Source organism: Ischnura elegans, chromosome 9 (genome assembly GCF_921293095.1).
Source record: "Ischnura elegans chromosome 9, ioIscEleg1.1, whole genome shotgun sequence".
Lineage (NCBI taxonomy): Eukaryota > Metazoa > Arthropoda > Insecta > Odonata > Coenagrionidae > Ischnura > Ischnura elegans.
In genome coordinates this window covers 61397676-61424134 of record NC_060254.1, presented here as the reverse complement: position 1 = coordinate 61424134, position 26459 = coordinate 61397676, and the positions used below count along the sequence as shown (strand labels likewise).

Here is a 26459-nt window from a genome sequence, read left to right as displayed (position 1 = left end):
GTCTTCTCTCCCGTATTGAGTCAATACGTCAGAGAAATCACAAAATGGGTGGGCGAAAATTTCCTCATCCTGAACTGTTCAAATGAAAGACCTATCATTATTGGTATTTCTAGATTTCACAACTAATATAAAAATCTCCTTCCACAAGTTGTGATCGATGATTATCAAATACCATTCAGCGATTCAATTCACGCTCATAAAGCCACTCTCACAAAAACTCAGTTTTAGAACCCACATGACAAAGACATCAAAAATGTTCCTAATATTGGTCATTCTTCATCATATACGCTCTTTTTGTTGATTTTTAGTTTTATGCGAAGAACTACATGCATGAATTACGAAAATCATAGGTTTCAAATTTCCCTAGCCGCCGCTGAAGTAAGAGAAAATGGCGGAAATTCTTTCATCTTTATCGAATCTATACCAAAGAGATCTTTCCCAAAAACTATAACGTGCGTTATTTAACTCAACGCGGCCTTTTGAATTAAACCTGAAACGTCACTTCCCCCTCTTGACCATGTGATAGACATGAACATTGAAGAGTTTAAAAAACGAGTTGGCAATGAGCTGCGTGAGTTTTGTCGTAAGTATAATGTCATAATACTACGCAATAAGGTAATACACAAGAGCCGTTTTTTCCCAACCTCCGATGGGTCATGAATAGAAGACGAAGTGATTGATTGAAAATTATTTCGTAGCTAAATGTTGAGCGCGCTTGTGATGTCCTTGCCGCATAATAGCCTCGGCGATTGAGGAATTGGTCGTGCCAGTGGACAAGCTTTCCTATACCTTCTTCATAGGAAATTGCCGCCAATGAATTCCAATGAATTTTGCCTTTGTTCTGAAGCTCATCGCCCGTTTCAAAATGCTTCCCTCTTATAAACACGACCTTTATACGCGATATCCTACGATTTTTTTTATAGCTACATCTTCTTGATGCACAAAGGTTAAGAAAAAGACTTCGCTGTTCCACAAAATAAAATATATTTGTGACCAGTTTTGATACAGCGTATCATCATCTGGCTGTCAGCGTATCATCATACGCTGATCATCTGGCGTATCGAAACCGATCGCAAATATATTTTATTTTGTGGAACAGCGAAGTCTTTTTCTTAACCTTTGTGCATCATGAAGGAGTTCCACCATGTTATGCCAACCACCATCGCGCTACATCTTCTATTCAGCGTAAAGATGGAAGCCACGCGGCACTAGGTCGCATGGCGGGTGATCGAAAATGTCTTATTGAAATTGCGCAAGGAGCAGTTGGGCTACATCAGCGCTGAGATGACGGGCGTTGTCATGGATCAGAACACTGCCAGAAGTCAGCATGTCTCTTCTTTTTTTTTTTAATTAGAATGGGCGTGGTGTTTCTGTTTAAATGCACGGTGGGTAGAATGCTTAACACGCTAGTCACAAAGTATTTAAAAAATTCCCTTTTATCGGCATAAAGGTCCAAACATGTCAATGCTGAAGCAATTCGACGAGCTTTCTGACTGTCGCTCCGCAGTGCACATTTGGCGGAAGAAACAATTGAGGCAGTGTAGTTAATGAGATCGCTACTAGCCCTAAGCGGACAGCTTACGGTCAGAAATGACTTGAAAGTGTGGTGCAGAGGATTCGCAGTTGCTCAGTACCCGCCTGTCGCTTGTATGCTGTTTTTGATGAGCCATCCGAGGTTGAAAAAACAGCCTTCGTACATTAAAGTAGTAATGTGAGTATATGCCTTCATCCTTACGGCGAAACTCTGTATTCATAATACTAGTTTAATGTGCATTAAATTCATGTTACTGTTTCATTGTAAATAAAATTCATAATACTATTTTAATATACATTACATTATTAAGTCAACTTAATGCTTGATGACGATAATTGGTGAAACTTGGTGACAGGAAATATAATGAAAGATACACTGTTGTGTGTTCCACAGAAGTTTACTTGACCGACATAGGTTTCGACATTACACTATGCCATTTTCAAAGGTTATTAAATAATATTATGAATATCTACCTTTATCATTACGGTGGAAATCTTGCAGCTCATTGCCAATTCGTTTTTTAAACTCTTCAATGTGAGTATATGCCTTCATCCTTACGGCGAAACTCTATATTCATAATACTAGTTTAATGTGCATTAAATTCATGTTACTGTTTCATTGTACATAAAATTCATAGTACTATTTTAATATTTCATGTCCATCACACGGACAAGAGAGAGAGAAATGACGCTCCCCATGAAATTTGCCGACGCTTTTCCAATCCTTCAATCCCCCACGGAGAGAGGACAGGGCTTACAAGGGGCCTCCGCCTCCGAGGCAGTTTCCCTGCCCGTCTTTACTGCTTGCTCCTACTCCCTCTTCCCACTCCTGCCGTGGGAGTCTGCTTTAATGACTGCGGTGCGCTGGATGTGTTGAGCCGGTCTCCTCTCGCGCGTCCAACCCCCCACCCCAGGGAAAGGGAGGAGAATCTCCCAGACTGCTTGTCGGTCTCGGAAGTTCAACTTTTTTTTTTAATTCTGAAAACGGCTGAGGGAGTCGAGTACTGCGATGCTCCCTACATGCTCATAGGGCACTCTACTCTCTCTCTCTCTCTCGAGTTTCTGGTGAAAACGAGGTTCGCCTTTTCCCGGCAAAAAAAAGTCCTTGCAGGTAGGGAAATAGTGTAGGTTTTTTGTACTTACAACTTCATATTAGCCCTAATAGCTTTAATAAAAATGATAATAATTATTACAAACATAAATACATAAATTTTATAATATGTAAGATTTTACACTTTCCCGGCGAACAATGCGTATAAACTCTTCTCGGGATACCGCGCGGGTAAGATTTTGTAAGAGCTTTATAATAGCTGCTGCCTTGTTCTAATTGATAATTTGATGACTTGATAATTTTCTACAAATGACTTGATTGCCTCATCTAGTACTGGTCATTACATTATACAAGACTGCTCCTTACCAAATTTGTTTTACCTTTGATAATGGTACTTATTCTTTAAAAGTCGGTTGAGAAAATTAATTGAATATTAAAAAGTAAAATCGTTTCTTAGGTTTCCTAGGAGTAATTTTTAGCTCCACATTTTTTAAAATTTCCACCGCTTATAGAGACTTGATTGACGACAGATTATTAGTCAGTGAGACATCTCATCAGCCTAGACTCCTAGAGGATTGAGCAGCATGAATCTCCATTTTGAGGAATCGGTATTTGTGGTTTGGATATCGTAGTTGGTGCGAGGCGCGGAACAAAAAATCGTGCGAAAGATCCACAGAGAAAAAATCATTCGCCTTGACTGGGATTCGAACCCGGATCCCCCGATTTCCGGTCGAGTGCTTTCGCCAGTTTAGCTACCGAGACGTCATTCTTCACTGTGGATAATTTCGGCTTGTGGCATCATATGCTCTGCAGTCCAGCAACATCTTGTCCGGTAGTGTCAGAAAATATCCACAGGGATGAATGATGCCTCGGTAGCTGAACTGGCTAAAGCACTCGACCGGAAATCGGGAGATTCGGGTTCGAATTCCGGTCAAGGCGAATGATTTTTTTTTCTGTGGATCTTTCGCACGATTGTGCATTGCGGGTGACTCCCGTAAAAAGTTATCACCGCGGCTAGTCCCGGTATACTTTGAACACAAAACATCGTGTTAGCGAAATGGGAAACCTAGTTTTTTCAGCTAATACTGTAAAAATACTTAAAGCTTGATGTATGAACAAAAATATTATAATTAAAAAAAAAGTATCATCTCAACATCTATACCGATTGACGGAAAAACACAGCAAAGGTTTTCGAAGTTTCTCGTTGCTCATCAAATTGGGCTAAGATGCTCGGACGAAACGGCCCAGCATGCAAGCTGACTTGATGCCTGTAGTTTCAACGTCACCATGCCAATGTACATTTCGTAATTAAAAGGGCCTTATCAGCCTATATTTTCGTATTGATATCTTAGGTGTTTTATCTTGAAGGTTAGGAAGATTTTTTAGCCTCTTGACACAGGATGAGCCATATGAAATAGGGTGGTTTCCTATTATTTTTTTATTGCCTAAATCGAAAGATTATTACTCCTGGAGTACGTATTTCACGCTTTTAGATTTTTAAATGACGATATCTATTTTTCGCGATTAAATGAAAAGTGAAAAATTTCAAGCGCGCGAAAACGCGACGGGTAAGGAAATCTCTCCGTGTGACGTATTTCTGGTCCCCCCTCCCGTCTTGTGAGGTGACCTTGATCGAGGCTCTGAGCGCTGATAGGACGCAGGATGCTAGAGGGTAGCTGAGTACCTTGCTGGGTGGTAGCGCTTGGCTTAAAAAAGGTTTATTAATACCTTATCAAACGAAGAAAACTTTCCGACCTTAGCCAGTTTTAATAGGTGATTATTAAGACATATTTCCCTGAGCTCTGTGCCTCATGCATGCATTGGTAACCTCAGACGATGTAAAACTCCTATCTTCTCCTGTAGAAACTAGGTCCCTGTGACGTCACGTGGAGTGGCATCGCATGGGCGCCAATCTGGCCCTTTTCAAATGAGGATAAAAATGGACCATTGCCATTTGTCTAAACCGGAATTTCTAAAACGAAATAATGTGTGTATTATGAATACACTAATGGTGGGTAACGAATCGCAATCAATGCCTTTCGGTTTCTTTGATGAAGGAAACTACCCTATTGTCTTAGTTTTCTTCCGGGTCGTAGTGAGGTAAGGTGAGTGGTAAACCAGAAACCTCTTCCTCCAATACATCTGCATACTACCCAGCGAGCGGCCTCGTTAGGCGTGTGGTGGGTGGTGTAAGGACACGTGCCTTTGATAAAAAAAACGGGGCAGTCGTGGGACTGACCGACAGAAGTGAAAACTGAAATAATTATTATCCATTTATTTTTTATATAGATTTAATATTATTAAAGAACTAATTTTTCCAGTAATACTCATTTTTCAACAAAAATTGAAATTATTTTTTTCAGCAAACTGTTTATTATTAAATGTATATTAAAAATACGATGTGTATGAATAGAAAGTAACATCATTTATATATTTAAATATAATATGCTTTTATTTAATATGCTTTAAACCTGTAATTGTTCACTATGCACATAAAAGAAACTGCCTTAAATTGTGCTGACCTATATTTTTATAGCGTGTACACTAGGGCGGATCGCAAAAATCGATTTTTTTCAAATCCATCTGGCCCAATGAAAAAAAGTTGTGGGACCGATCAAAAATAAGGCCTGAAAAATTTGAGACCTGTACGTGAACCCCTGACCCTCGCTCAAATGCAATTTAGGGGGGGAGGGTCAAAATTCGAAAAATATAATATTTTATGGTCACTCCCTATAGATTTTGCCGAGTTACTGCCCTTTAGGGCAAAAATTTCGTGCATTTTGACGTATCTGCCACCGTTTAGCCACAAAATGCCTAATTTGAGTCCGCGTCCGCGAAGAAAATATTCCAACGCCCACGCAGCGTCGCGGATACCAGAGCCGCAGGCCGATCCCTTCCCCTCCACGCTCGCTTCTCCCCCTCCCACGCCTCTAATACAGCAAAATTCCTTCCGCGCATGCTGCTAGGAGGTCGTTTATCTTTGATAATATAAATCAGAAGATGGTAGAAGGTAAAAAACGATGCGTAGTGAGACGACATATCCCTTATTTGGCGCCTCGTCGGCGTTAAACAAATCGATGTTACCAACTTTTAGAGAAGTGATGAAATAATTTTAGACCTGCGCACGCAGGACAGGAGACTACGGTCTTGAAGACGCCTCTCGAGTGGCTATGAAGGTTTGGGAACTTAGGTTATGCACTTCTATTCCGGTATAGTCCGACAGCTGTGACTAAATGTATGAATAAGGGTGAAGGCCGCCGGCGTACCCTCCCCGCTCCCCTCTCGAACGCCCCAGATGCAACAAAATTCACACCAAGTGCGTCTTTCTTCGTTAGTCTTACTAATATTTGATGTATCAGCATCGTCCAGTGAGGAACAATCACGACGGAATCACTCAATTACCTGCTTTCCAGTCTGTATTTCTTATGTTAGTGTCATTCCTCGTCTTTTGCCATTGTCAACAAAGTTCTCATTGGGGGAACCTTTTCTTCGCGGACGCGGACTCAAATTAGGCATTTTGTGGCTAAACGGTGGCAGATACGTCAAAATGCACGAAATTTTTGCCCTACAGGGGCAGTAACTCGGCAAAATCTATAGGGAATGACCATAAAATATTATATTTTTCGAATTTCGACCATCCCCCCCTAAATTGCATTTGAGCGAGGGTCAGGGTTTCACCTAGAGGTCTCAAATTTTTCAGGCCTTATTTTTGATCGGTCCCACAACTTTTTTTCATTGGGCCAGATGGATTTGAAAAGAATCGATTTTTGCGATCCGCCCTAGTGTACACTCTTCTGCACGTTCATGTACGAGCTCTTTATATTTAATGAACTTATACAATATACACTATAGATTTTTATTTTCAATTTTAATATTTTTAAAACAAAAAGACTTTAACAGTCTATATATTAACAATATATTAACAAAGTTTATTTACTACACCTAGTCTGCCTGCGTAGTTGAAATATCCATTGTAAAATTTTTTAAATTGTATGAGTTTGAGAAAGAAATCCTCCCCGGCGGGGAATCGAACCCCGGTCTCCCGCGTGACAGGCGGGGATACTGACCACTATACTACCGAGGATGTGATACTAAGAGACGAATTTTAAGAGGGAAAATTAGATCTCGCTGTAGCGATCGCGGTGTCGGGTCGGTCACTCTCACGCGAATTCTATGCTTTTTCCCCATCCCGCAAAAGTGCTTAAGGCCGCTAAAGAAGTTTTCACTTCAATAAGTAAGGAAAAAGAGATCCGCTTACACTGTCCCACCTGGTAATTATTGAAGTCTCGAGGAGAAAACGAATTGTTATACCTATCCGTTCGGCATAATATCATTCTTAATCGATTGTTGGTGTTACACCTGAAAGAATGTTGACATTTTAAGATGATGACTCATATTTCAATGAAGTCCTGAAGAGATAGCGGAGTGACATTAGAGCCATCAGCCAGCGCTAAAAAAATCGCATGGGCTCTCTCGTCGGGTCTACCCGAGCGGGTCAGACTGAATTGATTCGAACCTTGAAATTTCGCTGAAGTAGCTTGTGAATTCTCCATCAAAAGCTCCAATAACTCGTTTCATTGCGTTCAAATTCATGGAGTACTCCTTTAGATCTATCCATAATGCTCTAGCCTACCTAAAACTTGGATGTACCAAACAAATAAAGGTCAGAATAGCGTATCTTTCTTAGTTCGTTCGCACAAATTTATGGTTCAGCATTAATCCGTTTAGGGAGGCATTTTCATCCCAATGACGTTGGCTTGAAAGCGATGACATTGATATTTTAGGCACGCCTTATTAGCTCACCTGGTACTTGTGTCTGGACATAATGCAAGACTGCTTCCGACCAATTGTGTTTTTTCTTTGGTAATGGCATGCGTGCTTTTAAGCCGGTTGAGAAAATGAATTAACGGTATGTAAAATTGCTTCTTAGGTTTCCATGTAGTAATTGAAGACTCCACATTTTTTCTGGTTTCCATCGCTTATAGATATTTGATTGACGACAGTTAGTTAGACAGATAGTCTTAAGGTTGAAGGTGCTGAGCTTTTGGTCATCTTCCCCGCCTTTTTTTCCAAGTCTTTCGTCGAATGGCTACTTCTTTTTGTACACACTTCTTGGAGACGAAAGCGTATTTTAGTTTTAGTACTAGTCTATACCGTGAAGGGGTCGTGAAATCTCTCCATTCGATAGAGGTCGTGACGTTCACGAGAACTGCCAAAAATAAAAATTATATAAAAACGCGGGAAATGCAATCTTTACTGCCTTATTCATTTAATTTCTTTCTTCTACTTCTTTTTGCATCCTATTTCATGGGAAAGAGTGCTAACTTTAGTTTTAGTACTCGCCTTAGAAGAAACCTTACTCTTGCTTTAGTACATTGTGAAGGGTTCTTGGAACGTGTCCAATGCGTTTAAGTACTACAATGTGTTTAGTTCGCATTTCGTTAAATGTCCTCTGGATCGAAAATCGTAAGGTATCGAAACATCGACAGGGGGATGAAAATGCTCTCTTCAACGAGGCCATGGCGTTCATAAAAGCCGCAAAAAAGGTATAAAAACGCGGGGCTGGAAGAGTACTGAAAGTTCTTCCTATGTTTATCATGATAAGAGCATATTGAGAGCAGTGGAGGGTAGGTATACTTAAAACGTGTCCAATGTGTTTAAGTATTACAAAGCGTTTAATACGCATTTTGCTAGATATCCACTGCATCAAAAATCGCTATGGATGGAAACCACGCGAGGAATAATGAAATCACCCAATTCGATCGAAGTCGTGACGTTCACAAGAGCTGCCGAAAATAAAAAATAATAATAAAACGCGGGGCAATGCAATTTTTATTGCCATTTTTCCACATAAGTTCTTGATTGTCTCCTTCTTTTTATACCCTACTTCATGGTGAAGAGTGCTTACCTTTGTTTTAGTTCTCATCTTAGGAGAAATCTTACTTTAACTGTAGTATATGGTAAAGGGTACTTAAAATATGTCCAATGTGTTCAAGTATTACAAAGCGTTTAGGGTCTGTATTTAGCTAATGTTAAGTATCCACTGGATCGAAAATCGTAACGTATCAAAACATCGATAGGGGGGATGAAAATGCTCTTTTCGATCGAGGTCGTAGCGTTCGTGAGTGCCGCCAAAAATAAGAAAAAAATGATATAAAAAACGCGGGGCAGGAAGAGGCCTGGAAGTTCTGCTAATGTTTATTATGTTAAGAGCACATGGGTAAGGGGAGGAGGGTTGAAAGAGCCCCGGAGTGGGTTGCGGAAGGGCATATTTTTTCCCTCGATTCACGAGCGCTACGCGAGACATTTTGCGACAATTATTTCCGGTCGCCCAGAGGGCTCTCCAAAAAGCAAATGAGGCCGTCGGGCGCAGCAGGAGGAGGTCGGGGGGAGGGGCGGGGGGGTGTGACTGGTAGTGGTGGTGACGGTGCTAGCGGCGGCGGCTGAGGGGAATTTGCTGATGAATGTTTTGACGGCGTCCTGCGCCAGGTATCAGTCCATGAAGATGGGCGGGAGCTAAAGGGGGAGGTGGAGTAAGGTGGGAGAGAGGAGAAGGGGTTGAGGATAGGCTGCAGGGGGGGGGGGGGAAATGTGGCGTGTCGCGGAGGGAAGAATTCGACCCGTGAGAGGAGAGAGGGAGAGGCGGGTGGTCGCCCCTCTCCGAGTACCCCGTCTGTTTAGGGTCTTTCCGCTGCCGCGAGGGGGGAGCGCCTGTGGCCCTGCGAATTAGTGTTGGTCTCGGGGGCGGGGGTGGGAGTTTTTTTTCCTAGCAGGGGCGGCAGACCCGCCTGCATCAGCCACGCCAGTCCCCGCCTCCTCTCTCCGTTTTCAGGTTACGCTCTCGAAAACTGCGACAAAAAGCGAAACGGAGGAAAAACGGATGGCTAATCCTCATGTGTAGCAACTAGCAAGCGGAAATGAGATGCGTACCTTTGTATCTACGTAATTACGCAGCAAGTATTTTTGTATTTTGTTCATCGAAGGTAATATAATGATAATGAAAAGGATTTTTCCTCCTCATCATATTATTTATTTATCCAGTTTACAAAAATAATAGTACAAAAGCGAATAACATTTGCCAACGATTCAGTAATCACATAATGGTAAAATCATATGTAAGTATAAAAAGTTTAATTCATGTGCTGACATTCTTTCAAGTTTCCCATTCAGGGTATGGAAGAGATATGGTGAATGAAGACGATGAAGGATGTTCTTCCGCTAAGATGTCGAGTTTGTCCAATAAATATTTAACTCAAAAAGTTCAATTCATGAAATTAGCATGCATGTACTCAAGGACTTTGCGTTCCAAATATCTAAGAGGAAGTACATAAAACTGGACAGAATTAACTTTATTGCGTTGAGCATGTCGAATATCTCCTCTAGGGATTAACAGCACTTCATGTCATTCAGCGTGTGATAGTGGTATGGAGAATCGAAATGATGAAGAATGTTCTTCCTCCTTGATATCGAGTTTGGCTACAAACTTTTACTCTTAAGTACAATACACGAAATAAGAATATTGCCTAAAGTAATTTTTTTGTAGAAATTTTCTTTTTTGATTGGAATATGACTCAAAGTAACGCCATGGAATACTTTCGTTTCAGAAGAAATGTAACATTGACGTTCTAAAGATTCAAAGTTAAATATTATGGGACGTTATTTCCTCTTTGTTTAGCGATTGCACTGTGGTAAATTTTATATTAATTCCCTCCAAATGACTAAAAGTTCAATGTTACGGCGTAATTTTAACTAGCGTGATTTTTAGCTTTCGCTGATACACCATAATATCCCTGCCAAAGCGTACCTGAAGATGATCGATTATCATCAAAATATTGGTGTTGAAATTTTATTTAAATTCTCTTTGGAAAAATAGTAGCAGTCATTTTAATCGTTTATCTTTACGTTTACAAATTTATCCTTATGTTTCCATTATCACTATTATTATATTGAGTGGGGAAAACGGAGTGGAATGGAGGAAATCACTATTATTATATGAGTGGGGAAAAAGGATGGAAAGAATTTGAGAAGGACATATCAAAACCCAGCTTTGTTGGAAAAAATGATCACCAGTTCAAGATAAAGTACCGATCACAAAGGACAAATGCGAAGCAGTTCTCCTTCTTGAATAGGACCATAAGGGACTGGAACGATCTACCAGAAAAACTATTTGAGTCCTTCCCGAAAAATTTAAACAGTTTTGAGAAGCGGTTAAAGAAGTAGGGACCAAGGGCTTTTTATAATATTTTATATTGTTTTTTCAAATGTTTTCTATTGTTTTTTCAATGTTGTGTATTGTTTTCTTTCAACATATGTACATGTTACCACCAGGCCAATGGACTACTTGTAACAATTTGAATAATAATATTGACTTTATTATAATGTTATATAAAGTAATATATTTTCCACTAGGTAATCGTAGAATTAATGGTATAATTAATGAAAAGGACAGTTGTTTTACGTTCCATAAATCTGTTTCTCAGTACAGCATTAAAGTGGTTGAAGTAGTATCCCTCACATTCAAAGAGAGGTCTTGATTCCTTTGAAAGTCTTAAAACCACTCTATTTTAATCTCGAGAAATTCTATCTTTATAAGGGAAACCCTATCGAAAAAGTATCTTACTTACGAACCCAATCGGCGCATAAAGCCTTACTATTAGAATATCAGTATTAAAAATTTTCTACGGCTATCTGTATAATTTTTAAGGAATCCAATACTGTGCTTAAGCTATCCGAGAGACGGTAAGTTTCGATAGTCACTCGGAAGTCATTTTTTCGTGCTGAAAAATATGAAACTCGACTCCCGATGAAGGGAGGAAAATAGATCTCCGATTTTCCGCTGGTTGGCTCATTTTGGCTTCGAGGCGGAGCTCAAACGTCCGAACATGCGATTCCTCCTGAAAAAGTAGATGTCTCGGGGTGATAGTGGCGGAATTATAAAAAATAAAGGAGCCTTTCCCGGAGTATATGTATCACTAATGGTTGACCTCCTTTGTATAGCAAGCTCACATCCGGAATATTTTCCGATCGTGAGGGTACGTGCGGAGCGAATAGCAAGGACATTCAGTTGCACACATGTAAGTACGGATATTCCATGTGCTAGATATAACAATTTATTGAGATTTAATGAGTGGAAGTTTTGGTCGGCTTTTTTCATATGAGAAGCCCATTCACGGCATAGTAATTAGGAATATCTCATTGGGTAGACAGCGGAATCAAAGAGAATAATTTAGCAAACTGTAGAAAATGTAATATTTAAAGCATAAAATGGTAAGGAAAGAGCTAAGTATGGATCAAGTATTAAACTGAAGAAATTGCCTATGGAAAAAACGAAAAGGAACACAAAGTTATTTTATATCTGCGTAAAATTCAGATGTGTTCCGTTACGTCGGACAGATTGAAATAAATGTATCAAAGAGAGTGCACCTGGTAATTTAGGATAATCCACGAAATACGTTGGCTTGTTTTTTTTTTTTAATATGTGAATGAGTTTTTGTGAAATGCTGCTAACATGTTATCTTTTTTAAAGGTCAAGTGGGAAATGGAGTGCAAACTTGGATGGAACTGTTATTTAAGGCCCGAAGGAATTTATAAAATAGCGGTGATGAATCGATTTACTATTTCGTAATTGGGCTGCATTTAATGAAAATGATTAAAGGACCTGAAAATTAATACTTTTGAGCGTAATTTGATGTGGATTTTTAACACGAAGGATGATTTGAAGAGTTAGGTAACATTTCGCGATCCATAGATCAGTGGATTAGCCAGGGATTTCGTTCGGGGGCTCCTAAACCAGGGGAGAATATCTTTGAAAAACAGTTTACTAAGTAGGGGGTTTTAAACCTAATTTTGACACTTCCCTTAATCGAAAAACTTCATTATCAAAAGAAATATTTTGTAAATTCATGAGTTTTTAATATTTTGTTTTCTTATACGAACGAAAGTAATTGTGTTCTTATATTTTGAGGGGAGGTGGGTGGGCGGACCCCCAGACATCCCCCTACGCAGCTGTCATCAGAAGATATAAAATTTTTTATCGAAACCGCGGGAGAAAAATCTTCACCCCCGCTTCGAATTTTAAAGGAATTGTGAGAATCGTATTTCTTTTACGTGTAGAGTTTAAAAAGTGTTAAATATATGTTGCATGATGAAAAGTGTGTAATATTTTGATGAGTATGTAAAACTTTATATCCCCATGGATAGCGAAGAAAATCGTTGGGAGAGCAGCATGACGAATCCGAACTACACAACACGGTGTCATAGACAAGGGTTTTTCCGGCTTTCCTCTCTGTGACGAATCCTGGGCCATGTGTCGTCCTGAAAAATAAATTCTGAGGGGAACACCCAACTTCGCTTCCGATTGGTGACGGCAAAAATAAAGCTGACGATAAATACAATTACATCGGATATATCGTGATGGAGAACAAAAGTAAATTAAAATTACAAAAGTAAGCTAAAATTGATGCATAGTGCAGAAAATTCAACTTAAAACATCGTTTTTTTCAGGGTTTTGAACATTGCGCCTGCAATAAATCCTAAGGTTAAACTTCTTGTGAATATGCATCCGCCACAATCCTTCAATTACGAAGCACAGGATTTCGACAATTTCCATTGTTTCACTTAGAAAATGGTAAATAAGTGCGTTATTTCTTTCGTTGTATGCTGTGATAAACGATTTTTCAATTCGCATTGACGATTGCCCTCTGTTTTCAAAGTTTTGTCTTAGTTTTATCGTTATGGTGTCTGAAACTAAGAAAAAATACCTTAAAAAGAGGCTTTGAGGAGGGCGTAGCTGCAACAAAAATCCCCGAAGCGAATCCGCTGAACATATCGGAAGGATGCAGATGGAATACTCATGAATATTGCAGGGATTTGAAGTATAAACCTATTCGATTTAAATGTCGATAAGAAGGTTCCGCTAAGGTAACGTGACTCAAAATCAAAACTTTTCCTATAAATAGATCTTAGCAAAACTTTTCGTATGTATTGTTTGAATGATACAGCTTTCGTAAGTGACTTGGAATGAAAAGGAACTTGAAATGTGGAAAGGGAGTCTTTTCAGGCTTAGTGTAGTGGAGATGTAATATGTTAATGAAAAGTAAGTTATTGGCATTTTTCTACTTAGTGTTCTACTTATATTTGCAATTACATAACATCCATTGTGATGAAAAAGATAAAATGAGGTCCCCTCATATAATGTAAAATAAGGTTGAATTTATTTCTTTAAAAATAAACCATTTCTTCAGCCTTTTCGTGTGTCAGCTATAGACTTATTTATTTACAGCTGCTATAATTACTTAAATTGCTATTTATTTTGCATTTAGAACGTAGTTTTTTAGTCGCTTACTTTAAATTCATTCTCGGTTTCATGCAAAATTTTCTTCATTCAAACAGATGAAATAGAAAAAATTATATTTTAAAATAAAATTTTACGTATTCATTTCCCCTCTCTACTAATTTCTCCTTTTAGAGACTAAACACTATTTAATTTCAATGCAGACATTCTTGTTGCTGATTGGCTATAATTTCAACCTATCTCCAGCTTAATTTTATACCGTAGAGGTGATTAAGTCTCCTAATGTCATTCCTCTTCCTTCAAAATGGTGCAGAGTGAGATATTCAAACTTCAGAGATCGATCCATGAACTCGGTTGACAACCCGAGGAGAATGTATCTAAGTTATTCACCTGGAAAACATGAAATCTTTGTTCAAAAAATTAGAACGTGGGAGGGCATTATTGTTAGGTCATCACCCGGGAGATTGGCTGTAATTTTAACTTATCGGCATCTCACCCTGCGACCGTAAACGTGAATTAATGCCGTAAGGGCAATCTTCAACCTTGAAGGTGGACGCAGAGTGGGCTGCCGAAACGTTGATGATTGAGTCATTTACTCAATTGACAACCCGGGAATGCACTCATTATAATAATAATGGATAGTAAATAAAGTTAGTGACAAAAAATACGTTCTGAACATGAAATAGATACGGCATTTATAGCTGTGATAAATAAATAAGGTTATAGTAAACTTATTAAAAGGAGGAAGAAACTGATTATTTAAAAATATATAAATCCATCATTATTATTCTACATGATACGCAGTAAGCATTTTTGTCACCACAGTGGGTGTTATTTAAGGATAAATTGAAAGTTAAATATTAGTAGAAAACTGCCCATAACTCATTTTTTACTATGGATATCATGCACATTAGTTAAGTATGCATATTATCCACCAGGAAAACCTCAAATCTTTCGTTACGTTATTTCAGGTCAAACAAATTAGAGCATGAAAAGGCATTATTTTATTCTTCATATCAAAGACAGGAGATAAAAAGAACAAAAGAATTTATTATAATAACGTTTGAGTCAATTGTGCGGTGGTACCAACACAAATTCGAAATTGAACAAGGAGGTGGAGTTAGCAGTGACTGTCAACAATGGAGAGGGTAATGGAGGGGGATGCGAGGATATGTGTGGAAAGAGAGGGATAGGATGATAAAGGTGGATGGAAGAGGAGAGGAAGAGGAAGGAGGGGAGTGGACTCCTCATGTACTTCCCCCCTCCCCTTCCCTCCCCTCCTCCTCATTCCCCTCTCTCCAGGATCGATGAGTGCTATAGCCAACCGACGAACCGTCTGTGAGGGAGCGCGGAAAAGGGTTTTAAAGAGGAAAGGAGGCCATTGGGGACGCTTTTGCGCTGCTGGCGGAACATTTTCACAAGGAGTAGAACGCAGCGGCGTGCGAAAATTTTGTAGTGTTTTCATCCACTCGCCTTAGTGTATATGGCCAACATGTGCGAATTTTCATCGTTTTCTAACTTATAATGTGTATATCTAACGATTTGATCGTTGGATCATTCTTCCCCATACAATGATCCTCCAAGATCGTTAGAACATTAATGGCTTGCTGGGTTTCGCTTATAGTAGGGCACTCTTCGCTTCTATAGCGTTGAGGTGTTTTTCCCCGTCCCGTCCCTTCCGCACCTATCCCTTCCCTGAGTCGTCGACGGGCTCCTATCGCGGCGGTGCCTCTTTCCTTTTCCCTTCCTCTCCAGCCCCTCCCCGGGTGATCGGGCGTATAAGCCACTGGCTTGGTTCCCGGCCCCGGTGTGTTGTATCCTTGAAGGGTTCCCCTTGAACCCTCATTCTCTTGGATAATGTGTATATTAGTTTCATTACTTTCTATTAACTATTGAAAGTCTTTAAACATATTTAATAGTATCAAATCGATGGTTCGCGAGCTCACTTCGTGGATTGGTGAAATGATAGATTCGAAAATAATCTTTGTTATATTCCACACAGTATGAATTTAAAAATCTACTGGTTTCGACTCATACAAGTCATTATATCCTAATGTTGCTTGGCTTCAAAGTTGACCCCAAACTGAAGTGGGATTCTCATTTATCCTCCAACATTGTTAAGCTTTCCAAAGTTACATTCATACTACGGAAACTAAAGCTGTTATTACCCATTGACCGCCAGTGCCAATTTTATTTTGATTTTTTCCATTGTCATCTTACCTATGGCATTGAATTATGGGGTCATGCATCAAAATCAAAAGATGTTTTCATTATGCAAAAAAGGGCTATTAGGATTATTTCTGGTGCAAACTCATTGGAGCATTGTAAACCACTTTTTATTAAATTGGGCATTATGACCCTTTATGGTCACTATATTTATAAGTGTGTTTGTGAGGTCAAGGAAAACCTGAGCTCTCTGGTAACAGGGGTCAATGTTCACCATCACTGCACTCGGAGAAAGGACTATTTAGTAGTCCCCCACTGCAGACTATCAAAGATTATGAAATCTTTCAATGTATTAAAGATAAAGTATTTTAATATGTTACCTAATGAGGCCAGGCTTTTCAGCCTACAAAGATTTAAAACGATTATTTACAACTGGCTTTTGTCAAGAGCATTTTACTCATTGGAGGAATTTGTTCTTAGTGACACCTCTGTAATCAAATTTTAATTACTTGTTCATGTGTTATTTATTCTTCCTGACGATGACCATTACATTGTATTTCTGTTTATAAGTCTAATAAATACTACTACTACTATTATCAAGAGCCAACAACACCACCCGGAAATTTCCCAACCCATCCCCTTTTCTTGCTATATATACTGGTCAATTTACCTATGACTCCTCAACTTGATAATGTTACGAAGTAAGGAAACCATGGTCGGCCATAATATATTACCATGTGGAAATAGCCAAGTTTTTGTTTCGTCTATTCCTACATCATGAAGAGGTAGCAGAATCTGAATGAATAAAATTATTCTGAGAAGGCGGCGGAGAATTTGCAGTGTTTTAATCGACTCGGCTGAGTTTATATGGACAAGATATGCGAATTTTATTTTTTTTTCTAATTGATAAAGTATATGGTACTCTCATTAAGTTCTTCTACAAAATATTGAAAGCCTTTAAATGTATTTTATACGTATCGAATCAATGGTTCGCGAGTTCACTTTGTGGAAAGGTGAAATGATGGAATTAAAAATATACCTGATTACATTTCACACACTGTGTATTATAATCTCTACCGATTTCGAGTTTTCAGGTCATTGTCAAGAGGTTAAATGATCTGAAATAAATAATCCTGTTACTTCTTTTTTATACGTATCAAATCAATGGTTAGCGATTTCACTTCGTGGAATCAGGTATAAACTTTATTATTTCCCACACAGTATGTATTATAAACTCTACCGCTTTCGACTTTTTCAGGTCGTAAAAGGATGTGAATGGATGAATCCTATTACCTTTTTTTCGTGCGTATCAAATCAATGGTTAGCTAATTCACTTCATGGAATGGTTACATGATAGAATCAGGTATAAAATTTGTTATATTTCACACAGTATGTATTATAAACTCTACCGGTTTCGATCTTTTCAAATCATTATTAAGAGGTAACAGTATCTGAATGAATGAATTATGTTACCTCTTGATAATGACCTAAAAAGGTCCAAACCCGTAGAGTTTTTTAAATTAATATTGTCTGGAATATAACAACGTATATTGTTGGTTTATCCGTATTTTATCCGTATGCATCGATGTATTGGCGTCAATGAAATCTGGCAGAGAATTTAGGTAGTGACATTAGTTACCTTTCTCATTTTACCTATTGAGAGTTCTACCTTTTCATTGTTTTCTAATTATTCAATCATATCGTGCTTTAACACTGTAAATATCGGACTTGACACCCCTCCTAGAACTACCGAATGGAGTCATACTGACTTTTACCTTATCATTGTGCTTTTGCTGATTGTTGATGATGATTTTGGCATGTCCACTAACGCTATTCTCTCCTCCCTCTTCATCCCTAATCTCACTACCCATTGGCTCACAGGTGATTTAAAACTTATTTATAAGATTCTCAATTCCACCATCGACTGCCCTGCATTGCTCTCTTTTATCAATTTTAAAGTTCCACCCCACCCTACCCGTTCTCATCCCCTAATCCACATGCCCATTCCGAGACTTTCACTCACTAAACGTTCGTTTTTCTACCGCATTACTTCTGTGTTGAACTCACTCTCTCCACACATCGACCCCTTTGCACTTCCATTGAAATCCTTCATAAGCCTTTCCCTATCCTATCTGTCACCGAAGTAGTCTGTCACTGCAGTTTCTTGTTGTCCTTTTGTTTTTGTAAATGTAATTATTGTTTTCTACTTCTTATATTGCGTCTTCGTCCTCTAATTTATGTATTGTTACCTGGCCACTATAAAATGGCAAGTATATGCTGTATGTGGTTACATTTCTTTAAAATAAAATAAAAAAATTTACATTACTTGAGGTAATAATTTTTTTTATGATTGTAACATTTAAACTGTAGTTTTGACAAAAAATGATAAATTTTTTAAATGCAAGATTCGAAAGTATTGCTGTATGCGAAATTCGAAAGTACATCAGGCCGGAATTAGGAAAATGAGAGTCAGGGCAGGGAAATAAAAATCACGAGCAGTCAAAATGACTCCATCGGTAGTTCTAGTGTTAATAAAATCAGTACAGATTATTGAAAGACTTTAAACGTATTTTATCTGTATTCATCAATACGTCGACGTCAATGAGATCTTGCAGAGAAACTCGCATCTCATTAAGGTAAACTGTAACTAATTCACAGACCGTGATGTGGGAAATGTAAACCATGCCTTTTTAATGCAGAGAAGCGTAATGGGAAAGATCTACGAATTTTCATTGCTTACTAATTGATGAAGTGTGTAGTGGTTATATTAAGTCCTTATAAGAATTATTAGAAGCCTCTAAACATATTTGCGTAGGCATCAATGAGATCTGGCAGAAAAATTACGTAGCAATAGTAGTTATGTACCTTTCACATTTTAGTGGAGATGATTTTGGCCTATTTTGATGCATGGACACTGTTGTTATTATTAATTCCTACTATTTAATGCAGAGAAGCGTTCAAAATGTAGGGGTATTGGCCGAAATTTTTACCTCATTGAGAAGTGATTTTATCCTATTTTGATTCACGGACCCTGTGGTGGGGGATGTAATTCGTGATTTTAAATGCAGGAAATCGTACAAAATGAATGGATATTGGTCGAAAATTATACCTAATTGGGTGTTGATTTCAGTATATTTTGATGCGGGGACCCTGAGATGGGAGATGTAATTAATGCTTTTTGATGCAGAGAAGCGTTCAAAATGTGGGGATATTGGTCGAATTTTGCAGGCATGTTGGAGGAGGATAAGGTCGAGTCACACTGCCCTCTTTTCCCGCCCCGGCCTCTTTCGTCGAACCCGATTAACTTCATTCATCTGCACTTTGCGGGAGGGGAAGTGGACGAAAGGTGACTGACACCGAAAGGTGTTTACGTTCCGAGAAAAAAAATTTTTACCCTGGAACGTTTGATGCGCGAAATTCGGAGGAACAAAAAAAAGCCGAAAGGGAGACGCCCTTCGGAGAAAGAGTCGACGTAGAAAATAAATAAAAAAATATGCGAAGCTCTGCTATGCGAAATGATTTGATGCATGGCTAATTGAGGTAAAAAATAAGCGCATCGGTGTTAATGACTTAGTTTATTCACGTGAACATATACGCCCCTTAGTATACTTCGCTATCGCGGAATTTGGCCCTGATATCGACCCAGAGCAATGACCTCACAACGCAAATATTCACTAACGGTTGTTATATATGCATGGTACATTTACCATTTTTTGCTATAACTAATTATTGTTTTGATGCTACAATTTCTTTCCTTTCATTTTCTTTCATTCCAAAATATAAAATTATTTGCGTATGTATGGAATGCATTTGACGGTGGATCAATTCTGGTCCTATGACCTTGGAGACCACCCAAAGCTTCTTCTCTTTGTTATCTTGTATTCAGCTGTAAAACCAAAATTTAGGAGTGAATAAATTATTATTATTTTTTTATTAGTTCATGCACTTTCTCATCTGGTTATACCAGACGGTAATATTCACCTATCCTTAGGGCAAATTAGGATTAGGCTCGGATGTTAAGGAAGACAATTCACCCTGTCTTACACTGTCCGATCATGCCCGACCCAGGAATCTTCTCGAATTATTATTATTATTCGAGAAGATTCCTGATGCATTATTATTGTTTTATATACGTGCTTTATTTAGATATGTTATTTACATGCTTTAAGTAAAATCTCAATTAGCTCGCTATAGATGATGATACATGACATAAACGTGTGGCGCTAATTGTCCGGGACAAGCTACTAATGGTTTGGAGCTACTCTGGTTGTGATGTTGATACTTGAGAGTAAACAAATACAAGGAGCTGATGGATCTAATGGTTTGACTACGACGGTAGCGTTTATATTCATGTCTCTTTTGTTTACTAGAAATTTTGTTCCTGACGAATCAATTATTAACGAAGGAGGAAAAGCACCAGCATTGACTAAATCTCTTTACATGTATTATTTACTTAGCTCTTTGCATTTCCCGTAGCTATGCGAAAGTTGGAGTTTCAATTTTGCCCTTAGCGATAGGTTACTGCGAGGACAACGTACGCGCTCTTGTATATAGTTACTTTCTCTAAGGTTGAAACCATATATCTTCTTAGTGAGGCATCTACTGTTTAAAAGTTACTGAAGTAGGCGGGATGTAGTGGGATGTCATAGTCAGATAATGGAAATAACACTCTTTCCACAAAATTCCCACACTTTTTCACTGACGGTCGAAACGCTTTCTACTTTACTCAATGAATTTGTGGTTTAAGTGCCATATATCTTTTTCACTGCTTTTTATATTAATTAATGAATCGTTAATGGAAATTTATACATGGTTAAATCTGACTTCAGGTACTGAAACTTAAACGAAATCTATGGAAACCGTTCGTGAGAATAAACTACAGGTGGAAAATTTCCTGTAATTTATAATTTATTATTAAGCAAGAATTGCTCGACTTTAAGCCTCAAAATACCATCTATGCTGTTTATGTGATCTATAGTTGATGCCTATAATGACGAGGAAAGTAAACAAATCTAAGAAAAGGAGGATTTCGCGGGCAAATAAGATCATGCCTGAGAGTGACTCTGGTACTGCGTCCAGATGAGCCTCCTTTTCTTCTTCCTTCGGGAAAGGATGGATTTAGCGATGGCGGCCTTCGGGAACGCTTGGGAAGAGTAGGACGGAAGCAAGCGGGGGAGGTGGATAGAGAATAAAAGAGAAGTGGAGATGTTGTAGGTAGGTCGGGGAGTGGGAGAGGCGGGAGACGAAAAGGGGTGTTTTGGAGAGGAAAAGGGGGTTGAACGCAGGCGCGGGGAAGCGGTCGGCGTCGTCGATATCGATCCAAAGACACCGAGAGGGCAGAGAACCCCATTTATATACACTCCCCTCGATTCGCGCGACGCTTCGCTAGAGGGAGTACGGAGTCGGGGAGGTCCCCTTAGCCCGGCTCCCGTCACAACAGTGAGTACTACTACGGCCGGCCGGCGGGGGTGGTGGCGCGGCGGTTCTCGGGCGGGGAGGCGGGCGAGGAGAGTTTTGGCGTGGCGGCGAGGCGCGAGGCGCGGAGGCGGGGAGGGAGGGGAATGGCGCGCTTGGCGTGGCGGCAAATCCAGGAGGTAGGGTGGAGGGAGGGAAGCGATTCATAACCCTGGAGCTCCAGGCCGGCTGCAGTTCCGGAGCCGACGCCGCGCGCGTGGAGGGGAAAGGGGCTCTCCCTGGAGGGGGAGGGGGCGTGGGAGGGGCTGGAGGGGAGGCGTCTGTATGCAAACAGGGTACCCTCCCCTCATTACTCCCCCGTAACCAACTTTTTATACATATTCCCCTTCAGCCGCCCGCCGCCTACCTCTCCTATCGGCTCTTCCAGCGTCCCACCTTCCCCTCCCAGCCCTATCCTACCTCCCCTCCCCTCTCCCTTCGTGCTTCTGCACCCGGCCGTCCTGTGACGACATGGAAATCTGGGGCCACGGCGCCGACGCATCGAGGTTGCCCTTGTTTCGGATTCGCGCCGGCCGGGAAGAGTGCGGGGCGTGGGTATGACCCCTGTAGTACTCTCATTTCAAACCGTTCGCTGCTTTTAACAGTCCTCACTCCCAGCGTGTTGCAGGACCTGTGCTCGCGTCTGCAATTATTTTCGGCAAGTGGGCTGAATAGAGGAGGTCCAATTCCATTTCATAGAAGGGTAATTTCTGTTGCCACTTCGGTCGAATTTTAATCGGCTTAAAAAAATGTCCGCGGCGCAGTGATGAGTGCAATGCGATCCACTTTTTTTTCCATTATTTTGCATTATTATGTTTGTAATTGCGAGATAGAGCATTGAAAAGTTATGAAATTGATAAATCACATCATCATGAATTTAAACTTCGGTTGACACCCCTAATCATACCTTATTCCCTCGTGAAACTCGGATCAATTTGTTGATCAGCGACGCGAGTGGCGACTTCTGTAAACCCATTTAAGTAGGTAACTTCGCGGTGGTTGAGAACACATTTAGAGACCGACTTGAGGATGCTCATTTGTAATATTCGTGATTTTCGCCTTCTCTTCCCTTTCGTTTTTTTCGGATTTTATTTCTTCATCTTTCATTGGTTTTTTTATTTATCTGGGTCCGAGTTCGTCCGTCTTTCCGTCACTCGGATTTGCTGATAGATCTGTTACGGCATTGTTTATACTCATTCGGGAGGGATTTGATGCTGGGTTCAAGTGAGTGGGGTCTTGGATTGTCTCGTTTGCACAGAACTCGTCTAGATCTTTCTAGAATCTGTTTCTATCTTTTTTGTTTTATCATTATTATGTCTTAATTATTCAATTTCTTAGTTTTTATTTTACAAGTTCACCATTTGACGGTTTATTTTCTCTCGTGAATGGAAGGTAGTAGAGGGTGTAAATTCGCATTTTAATTATTAATTAAATAAAAATACATCGTCCTATGTATTACTACCTATTCCTACCTTCTATACCTACTTATCCGACTAAGCAAGGTATATCAACGGCAAAGCGCCCACGTTAAAGATATATATCATGCACGCAAATGTTGTTGTACAACCTTAAATTAGATTCGCCATGTCTTCAAGCATACCCATCCATGCTTAAACGTTTTCCACCAAAAGTTAGTGATTTTTTTACAAAATCTCTTTACAAATATATCTCAGTACTGCGGGTCCTAACCAGAATTTAGGCTGGACCAATATTATTCATAAAAAAGGAAGGTCAATTCTTAACAGCATCGAGGTTTTGAACGGAAAAAATATCCGTAATGTATGTGTCCGCAATGCCGGTCATCATGCGAAGCGCCTGTATATATATATAAATTACACAAGTGGGTGCACTCCAAAGAATGAGGTCAAAAATGGAGTTTGGTGTTGGTGATGGTATTAAGAAATTACTATGACATCGAGATCTGTTGAGTTTTACTTCAAGAACAAAAAAGGCAGCCGATGGACAAACTTCGTTTTTCTCTGCTTTTCGAATCCTTTCCTTTCGTAATAAACTCTCTTTTCGAGAAAACGATGCGCATCAGTCAATTATTTTATTTCTTTTTCATTCAGTGATATCGTCTGTCGATTGCATCAAGCCCTATTTATTTCAAATTACTCATTCACTGAAGATTTCTTCTCCTTTGTCATTTCACGCGTGATTTTGCTTCCGTTTATTCAGATTAGATTCAATTCAAATCTTTACAAATTATTCACCAATTACTACTATTAAAAATCATTGAAAAAGGATATTCGTGGCATATGACTCAATGATAATTTGGTGTGTAAGTATATCACGATTGCTTCGTGCATTACTGAATTTTTCGCATCAATGAAAATGATCTTCATATCACTCTCTTGATGGCTCTAAGTCATCAATTGGTATAGTATAGCTACTGAATGCTTACATTATCCTTTCCTTATTCGCAAAAACGCTCGGCATATTTTTCGGGAAATTATTTGTATCAATTCCAAGGGGACTGCATAGAGGAGGCTCAATTCCATCCCATAAAAGTCTGATTTCAGTTGCCACTTCGGTCGCATTTTAATAGGTTTTCGAAAATGTCCGCGGCGCGGTGATGAGTGCAATGCGATCCAATTTTTTCCATTATTTTGCAGTCTAATGCTTGTAACTTTGAGGAATAGCATTGAGATTTAATGCATTTCGTATATAGCATCATCATGTCTATAAATCTACGTTAAAACAGCTAATAATCCTTATTTCCCCGTGTAACTCGGATCAATTTGTCCGTCAGCGACGCGAGTGGCGACTTTTGTAAACCCATTTAAATGCGCGGTGGTTGACAACGCTTTTGAAGCCGACTTAAGGATCCTCTTTTGAAATATTCCTGATCAATTCAATGAAATTTTAATATTCATTATTCAAAAGAACGCTTGATGTCAAGATTTTAGCTTCTCTTGACCAGAGCAATCTTTGATGCCTAACAGCATTCCTTCTGGGACGCTATTGAAGACATTAAAGCCTGTATCAGAACAAAAAGACGACCTGATCCTCAATACCACAGCAGAATACCGCACCCCATATGGATGCGGTCACGTCTATGCTGGGGAAACGGGCCGCACAATCGAAAAACGACTGACAGATCTCGAAAGATGTTTCCGCTTGTTCTACCCACTTAAAGCAGCGGTTGCAGAGCATCGCCTGGACCTCGAGCAGAGAATCAATTCCATGAAGAGAAGATTCTATGCCACCGTGACAAGGATCGCATCGTAAAAAAATGCGATACAAATTTGCTGGAAAGAAAAGACCATCAACAGGTCGATTGTTGAAGAGTTCACTTTGTGAAAATTCATCGATAATAATAAGAAACAAACAGCGGTAGTAATTTTCCGCACTACTTTACTCGCTTACTTTTACACGTCATTATCAAGAGCTGCAGGGCCGGATCAATGGGGGGGGGGGGGGGCGAAGGGGTCCGGGCCCTCTGCCACCCACCAACCAAGGGCTACCCACCAAGAATGAGCCTTCCGACAATATAGAGGTAAGTCTCTCAAAATCGGAAAAACAGAAAAAAACATCATGTATGCGGGATTCGAAGTGTAGTTGATTTGTTTTTTGGTTAACATGTAGTCGTCAACATTGAAGTTAATAAATGGAACATTGTGTTATTTGCATTTCCTGTTATTGCGTTACAAATTGCAACACCTTGAAACAGTGGGGCCCCCCATCAAAATGGGCCACCCACATCCTTAATCCGGCCCTGAAGTCTCTTGATAATGACGTGTAAACGTTGAAAACGGCTGAGCGAATAAAATAGTCTGTAAAATTGCTTAAGTTGTTTGTATCTAATCACCGTATACGTGTAAAAGTATTACCCTATATACCGCGATATAAAAACAATAAAAATCGAGAGAGAACTAATCAGGACTCATTTGAACGTCATTCAAAGGTATAAATTCCGAGAAAAACTTAGCTCCACATTCTAACCCTGAAGGCGATGGTAGACTTAGCCGTTGAAACTTTGAGGCCTCATGCTCAAATCAAGACCCAGTTGAAAACCCGAGAAACTTTTCTACGAATCATAGGCCGGGAAAAACTCATGTTACGCTGTTGAAGACATTAAAGCCTGAATCAGAACAAAAAGACGACCTGAGCCTCCATACCTCAGCAGAATATCGCATCCTATGAAGTTTTTTCCTGTCCCTTTTCTACTTTGAAAGAGGTTGATCCATGCTTGCTCGTATGCTGGCTAAGCATTTTGGGAATATTTATTTTATCTGAGGTTCCGGTAGGGACTATCTTAGTTGCGCAAGCACGCATTGGATCGAAAAGCGTACTTATGTGGTAAGGACGATCCAGGATCACGGCTGGTCAACGCGGACCTCATTTCGTGGTCCGCAGTCAAATAGACGCAACCTCTGTTTAGTGCAGACGCACCGAAAGCTATTGTCTTCAAACTGCGCAGAACAGGGGAGGTATAAAGTGTGTGGAGTGAGCGAGAGAAATAAACGGACCGAAAAGCGAGTCTAAGTAAAGTATGATAGCTAACTTAGAAATAGAATGGGGCCATTCGCCGTTAGTTTATCCAAAGGGACTGCATAGAGGAGGCCCAATTCCATCTCATAGATGACTTATTTCCGTTACCACTTCGGTCGCATTTTAATCGGCTTTCAAAAATGTCCGCGGCGCGATGATGAGTGCAATGCGATCCACTCTTTTCCAATATTTTGCCGTATTATGTTTGCTAATACGAGGAATGGCAATGGGCTTTTATGAATTCGATAGATCACATTATCATATGTGTAAATTTTGGTTGACACCCATAATTATACCTTATTTTCCCGTGATACTCTCATCATTTTGTCTGCTGGCGACGCGAGTGGCGATTTCTGTAAACCTATTTAAACGTGCGGTGGCTGAAAACACATTTAGAGGACGACTTGAGGATCCTCTTTTGTAGTGTTCGTGAGTTCATCCAACCTTGCGACTCAAGCAGTTGCTCTG

At 39.7% G+C, this 26459-nt stretch overlaps 1 non-coding gene across 1 annotated transcript; it reads right to left on the bottom strand.

Moving 5' to 3' along the window:
* Positions 1-6596: 6596 nt before the first annotated feature.
* On the bottom strand, positions 6597-6668 carry Trnad-guc. The gene has a single exon. It is a non-coding gene; the product is annotated as a tRNA-Asp (tRNA).
* Positions 6669-26459: the final 19791 nt, after the last annotated feature.